Here is a 7500-nt window from a genome sequence, read left to right on the forward strand (position 1 = left end):
TCTTTCTCTTTTTTAGCCTCACTGTCATTATTCTTCACCACCCCCAAATCTATACTGCTGCAGTGTTGTGTTGCTTTGTGGGAAGCAGGACAAAGAGAAGGGCAGGGCCTATGCAAATGAATGCCTCAGGGATGTCTGGGAGTGCCTTTTTAGCAGTATTGTTAAAGTCCACCTTGCAACCGGATTGGTCGGGTAAGCTGAAAAACACCATGCCAGATTGGGCACCAGGTCTCTAGGCGCTTGGAGGACATATTGGGTCTACATCCCTCAGTTTCTGAGGTCCAAGAAATGTTCACCCTCTACCCTAACAGAGAGGTCTTGGCCGATCGTGGCTGAGAGGGGAAGAAGGTAGCAGTGCAAGATGCTTATGGGCCTTCTCTAATAATGGACCAACTTTCTCTCTCTCTCCTTACCTGTGGTTCTGCCTGGCTACTGGGGCTACCAGTTGTAAGCCTGCAGCCCACAGGGAGTTGGTTTGTTCCTCTCACACATGTAAATGGGTAAGCATTCAAGTGCACACACCTGCCTACGTCCACAGACCCTTGCGCACACACACTTTTGTCAACAAGCTTTTTCGCAATTAAGAGTATCAGGGACCCATGTTGAAATACAAAAGCAGCACACCACGTGACGGCCATCACATAGAGTCCAGCAGCAAATGGGAAACGTTTAACTAGCCGTGGTCCTATTACTTGCGCTCTACCTGTGGAACAACTGCTGGATGAGTCCTGCTGGAGAATATTGAACCTACAACAAGTCTGAGGTAAATAAGAATTCCACAGGAATATAATCAAACAGGGACCTACAACCCTTCCAAGCCAGATAGGAGTCGAACCTACAATCTTCTGATCCGTAGTCAGACGCGTTATCCATTGCGCCACTGGCCCTATGTAGACTTATGCATCCTTTTGTCCTTAAGTGGGCTAGAAAGTGTGTGTGTGTGTGTATGTGTGTGTGTGTGAAGGCACAAGGAAACCCATCTGACCTCCTGGAAGTCTGTTCTGTGAGGTTTTCCCAAGTTTTACAAAGGACTTTAGGAGAAGGAAGCACCTAAAAGCTAGGCGAAATGGTCCTAGATCCAAGGAAATCTTTTAGATCAGGCTCAGTTTCTTAAATAGTTTGCATTAACATAATCAGTTCCAGGTCTGTGTGGGGCTGAGCTTGAGAACTCCTTAGTAAGTAGGCGTTTAAAAGAATAAGGGGTTTAATATTACAACACAGGCGAACATTCAGACACATTATCATAAGCTCACCTTGTCCAGGGATCCAAGCATGCTGCCTTTCCACTCTCAGAGCCCTTCACCTAACCTACTGTGCAGCTGTTTCACCTTTAATATCACTGTTCCACAGGCAGCGTGACGTCACAATGCTCCTTGTCTGTAGCCCGAACCAGGAGCCTTTGCAAACCTGGCATAATCTACATACTTACGGTGTGTTTAGTCTTGGACCACAAATGCAGTGAAGAATAATGGATTGCTACTCTTCATACATTTTTGACCATTGGCTCAGATTTGAATGCGTATTGGCCATCTGAGCATCTCTGCCAGGCCACCCTATGTCTAGAGACTGTAGATTTAGAGAGTTTATAAACATTGTCAGTTCATCAATAAAGTGTGCTCGCTTCGGCAGCACATATACTAAAATTGGAACGATACAGAGAAGATTAGCATGGCCCCTGCGCAATGATGATACGCAAATTCGTGAAGCGTTCCATATTTTTAACAGCTTTTAGGAGAGAAATCTTTTTTGTTTTCAAGACTAATTGAAAAAATAAAGCAGGTCCCAGTGCTGTCCCCGTAATATGTATTTTTCAATTAGTCTCTCCTCAACATTTTTAATGTATTTGCTTTGCAGTAAAGAAGGTGCGCTCTATGTTCAGCTGCATTTAGCAAGGAAGCCTGCAGGACTTCTGGGACTTTTCTTTCTCTTTTTTAGCCTCACTGTCATTATTCTTCACCACCCCCAAATCTATACTGCTGCAGTGTTGTGTTGCTTTGTGGGAAGCAGGACAAAGAGAAGGGCAGGACCTATCCAAATGAAGGCCTCAGGGATGTCTGGGAGTGCCTTTTTAGCAGTATTGGTAAAGTCCACCTTGCAACCGGATTGGTCGGGTAAGCTGAAAAACACCATGCCAGATTGGGCACCAGGTCTCTAGGCGCTTGGAGGACATATTGGGTCTACATCCCTCAGTTTCTGAGGTCCAAGAAATGTTCACCCTCTACCCTAATAGAGAGGTCTTGGCCGATCGTGGCCGAGAGGGGAAGAAGGTAGCAGTGCAAGATGCTTATGGGCCTTCTCTAATAATAGACCAACTTTCTCTCTCTCCTTACCTGTGGTTCTGCCTGGCTACTGGGGCTACCAGTTGTAAGCCTGCAGCCCACAGGGAGTTGGTTTGTTCCTCTCACTCATGTAAATGGGTAAGCATTCAAGTGCACACACCTGCCTACGTCCACAGACCTTCGCGCACACACACTTTTGTCAACAAGCTTTTTCGCAATTAAGAGTATCAGGGACCCATGTTGAAATACAAAAGCAGCACACCACGTGACGGCCATCACATAGAGTCCAGCAGCAAATGGGAAACGTTTAACTAGCCGTGGTCCTATTACTTGCGCTCTACCTGTGGAACAACTGCTGGATGAGTCCTGCTGGAGAATATTGAACCTACAACAAGTCTGAGGTAAATAAGAATTCCACAGGAATATAATCAAACAGGGACCTACAACCCTTCCGAGCCAGATAGGAGTCGAACCTACAATCTTCTGATCCGTAGTCAGACGCGTTATCCATTGCGCCACTGGCCCTATGTAGACTTACGCATCCTTTTGTCCTTAAGTGGGCTAGAAAGTGTGTGTGTGTGTGTGTGTGTGAAGGCACAAGGAAACCCATCTGACCTCCTGGAAGTCTGTTCTGTGAGGTTTTCCCAAGTTTTACAAAGGACTTTAGGAGAAGGAAGCACCTAAAAGCTAGGCGAAATGGTCCTAGATCCAAGGAAATCTTTTAGATCAGGCTCAGTTTCTTAAATAGTTTGCATTAACATAATCAGTTCCAGGTCTGTGTGGGGCTGAGCTTGAGAACTCCTTAGTAAGTAGGCGTTTAAAAGAATAGGGGGTTTAATATTACAACACAGGCGAACATTCAGACACATTATCATAAGCTCACCTTGTCCAGGGATCCAAGCATGCTGCCTTTCCACTCTCAGAGCCCTTCACCTAACCTACTGTGCAGCTGTTTCACCTTTAATATCACTGTTCCACAGGCAGCGTGACGTCACAATGCTCCTTGTCTGTAGCCCGAACCAGGAGCCTTTGCAAACCTGGCATAATCTACATACTTACGGTGTGTTTAGTCTTGGACCACAAATGCAGTGAAGAATAATGGATTGCTACTCTTCATACATTTTTGACCATTGGCTCAGATTTGAATGCGTACTGGCCATCTGAGCATCTCTGCCAGGCCACCCTATGTCTAGAGACTGTAGATTTAGAGAGTTTATAAACATTGTCAGTTCATCAATAAAGTGTGCTCGCTTCGGCAGCACATATACTAAAATTGGAACGATACAGAGAAGATTAGCATGGCCCCTGCGCAAGGATGACACGCAAATTCGTGAAGCGTTCCATATTTTTAACAGCTTTTAGGAGAGAAATCTTTTTTGTTTTCAAGACTAATTGAAAAAATAAAGCAGGTCCCAGTGCTGTCCCCGTAATATGTATTTTTCAATTAGTCTCTCCTCAACATTTTTAATGTATTTGCTTTGCAGTAAAGAAGGTGCGCTCTATGTTCAGCTGCATTTAGCAAGGAAGCCTGCAGGACTTCTGGGACTTTTCTTTCTCTGTTTTAGCCTCACTGTCATTATTCTTCACCACCCCCAAATCTATACTGCTGCAGTGTTGTGTTGCTTTGTGGGAAGCAGGACAAAGAGAAGGGCAGGGCCTATGCAAATGAAGGCCTCAGGGATGTCTGGGAGTGCCTTTTTAGCAGTATTGTTAAAGTCCACCTTGCAACCGGATTGGTCGGGTAAGCTGAAAAACACAATGCCAGATTGGGCACCAGGTCTCTAGGCGCTTGGAGGACTTATTGGGTCTACATCCCTCAGTTTCTGAGGTCCAAGAAATGTTCACCCTCTACCCTAATAGAGAGGTCTTGGCCGATCGTGGCTGAGAGGGGAAGAAGGTAGCAGTGCAAGATGCTTATGGTCCTTCTCTAATAATGGACCAACTTTCTCTCTCTCCTTACCTGTGGTTCTGCCTGGCTACTGGGGCTACCAGTTGTAAGCCTGCAGCCCACAGGGAGTTGGTTTGTTCCTCTCACACATGTAAATGGGTAAGCATTCAAGTGCACACACCTGCCTACGTCCACAGACCCTCGCGCGCACACACTTTTGTCAACAAGCTTTTTCGCAATTAAGAGTATCAGGGACCCATGTTGAAATACAAAAGCAGCACACCACGTGACGGCCATCACATAGAGTCCAGCAGCAAATGGGAAACGTTTAACTAGCTGTGGTCCTATTACTTGCGCTCTACCGTGGAACAACTGCTGGATGAGTCCTGCTGGAGAATATTGAACCTACAACAAGTCTGAGGTAAATAAGAATTCCACAGGAATATAATCAAACAGGGACCTACAACCCTTCCGAGCCAGATAGGAGTCAAACCTACAATCTTCTGATCCGTAGTCAGACGCGTTATCCATTGCGCCACTGGCCCTATGTAGACTTACGCATCATTTTGTCCTTAAGTGGGCTAGAAAGTGTGTGTGTGTGTGTGTGTGAAGGCACAAGGAAACCCATCTGACCTCCTGGAAGTCTGTTCTGTGAGGTTTTCCCAAGTTTTACAAAGGACTTTAGGAGAAGGAAGCACCTAAAAGCTAGGCGAAATGGTCCTAGATCCAAGGAAATCTTTTAGATCAGGCTCAGTTTCTTAAATAGTTTGCATTAACATAATCAGTTCCAGGTCTGTGTGGGGCTGAGCTTGAGAACTCCTTAGTAAGTAGGCATTAACAACAATAAGGGGTTTAATATTACAACACAGGCGAACATTCAGACACATTATCATAAGCTCACCTTGTCCAGGGACCCAAGCATGCTGCCTTTCCACTCTCAGAGCCCTTCACCTAACCTACTGTGCAGCTGTTTCACCTTTAATATCACTGTTCCACAGGCAGCGTGACGTCACAATGCTCCTTGTCTGTAGCCCGAACCAGGAGCCTTTGCAAACCTGGTATAATCTACATACTTACGGTGTGTTTAGTCTTGGACCACAAATGCAGTCAAGAATAATGGATTGCTACTCTTCATACATTTTTGACCATTGGCTCAGATTTGAATGCGTACTGGCCATCTGAGCATCTCTGCCAGGCCACCCTATGTCTAGAGACTGTAGATTTAGAGAGTTTATAAACATTGTCAGTTCATCAATAAAGTGTGCTCGCTTCGGCAGCACATATACTAAAATTGGAACGATACAGAGAAGATTAGCATGGCCCCTGCGCAAGGATGACACGCAAATTCGTGAAGCGTTCCATATTTTTAACAGCTTTTAGGAGAGAAATCTTTTTTGTTTTCAAGACTAATTGAAAAAATAAAGCAGGTCCCAGTGCTGTCCCCGTGATATGTATTTTTCAATTAGTCTCTCCTCAACATTTTTAATGTATTTGCTTTGCAGTAAAGAAGGTGCGCTCTATGTTCAGCTGCATTTAGCAAGGAAGCCTGCAGGACTTCTGGGACTTTTCTTTCTCTTTTTTAGCCTCACTGTCATTATTCTTCACCACCCCCAAATCTATACTGCTGCAGTGTTGTGTTGCTTTGTGGGAAGCAGGACAAAGAGAAGGGCAGGGCCTATGCAAATGAAGGCCTCAGGGATGTCTGGGAGTGCCTTTTTAGCAGTATTGTTAAAGTCCACCTTGCAACCGGATTGGTCGGGTAAGCTGAAAAACACCATGCCAGATTGGGCACCAGGTCTCTAGGCGCTTGGAGGACATATTGGGTCTACATCCCTCAGTTTCTGAGGTCCAAGAAATGTTCACCCTCTACCCTAACAGAGAGGTCTTGGCCGATCGTGGCTGAGAGGGGAAGAAGGTAGCAGTGCAAGATGCTTATGGGCCTTCTCTAATAATGGACCAACTTTCTCTCTCTCTCCTTACCTGTGGTTCTGCCTGGCTACTGGGGCTACCAGTTGTAAGCCTGCAGCCCACAGGGAGTTGGTTTGTTCCTCTCACACATGTAAATGGGTAAGCATTCAAGTGCACACACCTGCCTACGTCCACAGACCCTCGCGCACACACACTTTTGTCAACAAGCTTTTTCGCAATTAAGAGTATCAGGGACCCATGTTGAAATACAAAAGCAGCACACCACGTGACGGCCATCACATAGAGTCCAGCAGCAAATGGGAAACGTTTAACTAGCCGTGGTCCTATTACTTGCGCTCTACATGTGGAACAACTGCTGGATGAGTCCTGCTGGAGAATATTGAACCTACAACAAGTCTGAGGTAAATAAGAATTCCACAGGAATATAATCAAACAGGGACCTACAACCCTTCCGAGCCAGATAGGAGTCGAACCTACAATCTTCTGATCCGTAGTCAGACGCGTTATCCATTGCGCCACTGGCCCTATGTAGACTTACGCATCCTTTTGTCCTTAAGTGGGCTAGAAAGTGTGTGTGTGTGTGTGTGGGTGAAGGCACAAGGAAACCCATCTGACCTCCTGGAAGTCTGTTCTGTGAGGTTTTCCCAAGTTTTACAAAGGACTTTAGGAGAAGGAAGCACCTAAAAGCTAGGCGAAATGGTCCTAGATCCAAGGAAATCTTTTAGATCAGGCTCAGTTTCTTAAATAGTTTGCATTAACATAATCAGTTCCAGGTCTGTGTGGGGCTGAGCTTGAGAACTCCTTAGTAAGTAGGCGTTTAAAAGAATAAGTGGTTTAATATTACAACACATGCGAACATTCAGACACATTATCATAAGCTCACCTTGTCCAGGGATCCAAGCATGCTGCCTTTCCACTCTCAGAGCCCTTCACCTAACCTACTGTGCAGCTGTTTCACCTTTAATATCACTGTTCCACAGGCAGCGTGACGTCACAATGCTCCTTGTCTGTAGCCCGAACCAGGAGCCTTTGCAAACCTGGCATAATCTACATACTTACGGTGTGTTTAGTCTTGGACCACAAATGCAGTGAAGAATAATGGATTGCTACTCTTCATACATTTTTGACCATTGGCTCAGATTTGAATGCGTATTGGCCATCTGAGCATCTCTGCCAGGCCACCCTATGTCTAGAGACTGTAGATTTAGAGAGTTTATAAACATTGTCAGTTCATCAATAAAGTGTGCTCGCTTCGGCAGCACATATACTAAAATTGGAACGATACAGAGAAGATTAGCATGGCGCCTGCGCAAGGATGACACGCAAATTCGTGAAGCGTTCCATATTTTTAACAGCTTTTAGGAGAGAAATCTTTTTTGTTTTCAAGACTAATTGAAAAAATAA

At 45.3% G+C, this 7500-nt stretch overlaps 6 non-coding genes across 6 annotated transcripts; 4 read left to right on the forward strand and 2 right to left on the reverse strand.

Moving 5' to 3' along the window:
- The first annotated feature begins 1613 nt into the window (after nucleotides 1–1613).
- LOC147705577 (U6 spliceosomal RNA) lies at nucleotides 1614–1720 on the forward strand. The gene has a single exon (XR_015298384.1). It is a non-coding gene; the product is annotated as a U6 spliceosomal RNA (small nuclear RNA).
- Nucleotides 1721–2731: 1011 nt separating this feature from the next.
- Nucleotides 2732–2804, reverse strand: TRNAR-ACG (transfer RNA arginine (anticodon ACG)). The gene has a single exon. It is a non-coding gene; the product is annotated as a tRNA-Arg (tRNA).
- A 718-nt stretch (nucleotides 2805–3522) lies between these two features.
- Nucleotides 3523–3629, forward strand: LOC147705579 (U6 spliceosomal RNA). Its single transcript, XR_015298158.1, has one exon. It is a non-coding gene; the product is annotated as a U6 spliceosomal RNA (small nuclear RNA).
- Nucleotides 3630–5428: 1799 nt separating this feature from the next.
- LOC147705580 (U6 spliceosomal RNA) lies at nucleotides 5429–5535 on the forward strand. The gene has a single exon (XR_015298159.1). It is a non-coding gene; the product is annotated as a U6 spliceosomal RNA (small nuclear RNA).
- Nucleotides 5536–6548: 1013 nt separating this feature from the next.
- Nucleotides 6549–6621, reverse strand: TRNAR-ACG (transfer RNA arginine (anticodon ACG)). Its single transcript has one exon. It is a non-coding gene; the product is annotated as a tRNA-Arg (tRNA).
- A 718-nt stretch (nucleotides 6622–7339) lies between these two features.
- On the forward strand, nucleotides 7340–7446 carry LOC147705582 (U6 spliceosomal RNA). Its single transcript, XR_015298381.1, has one exon. It is a non-coding gene; the product is annotated as a U6 spliceosomal RNA (small nuclear RNA).
- Nucleotides 7447–7500: the final 54 nt, after the last annotated feature.

Source organism: Lissotriton vulgaris, chromosome 7 (genome assembly GCF_964263255.1).
Source record: "Lissotriton vulgaris chromosome 7, aLisVul1.2, whole genome shotgun sequence".
Classification (NCBI taxonomy): Eukaryota; Metazoa; Chordata; class Amphibia; order Caudata; family Salamandridae; genus Lissotriton; species Lissotriton vulgaris.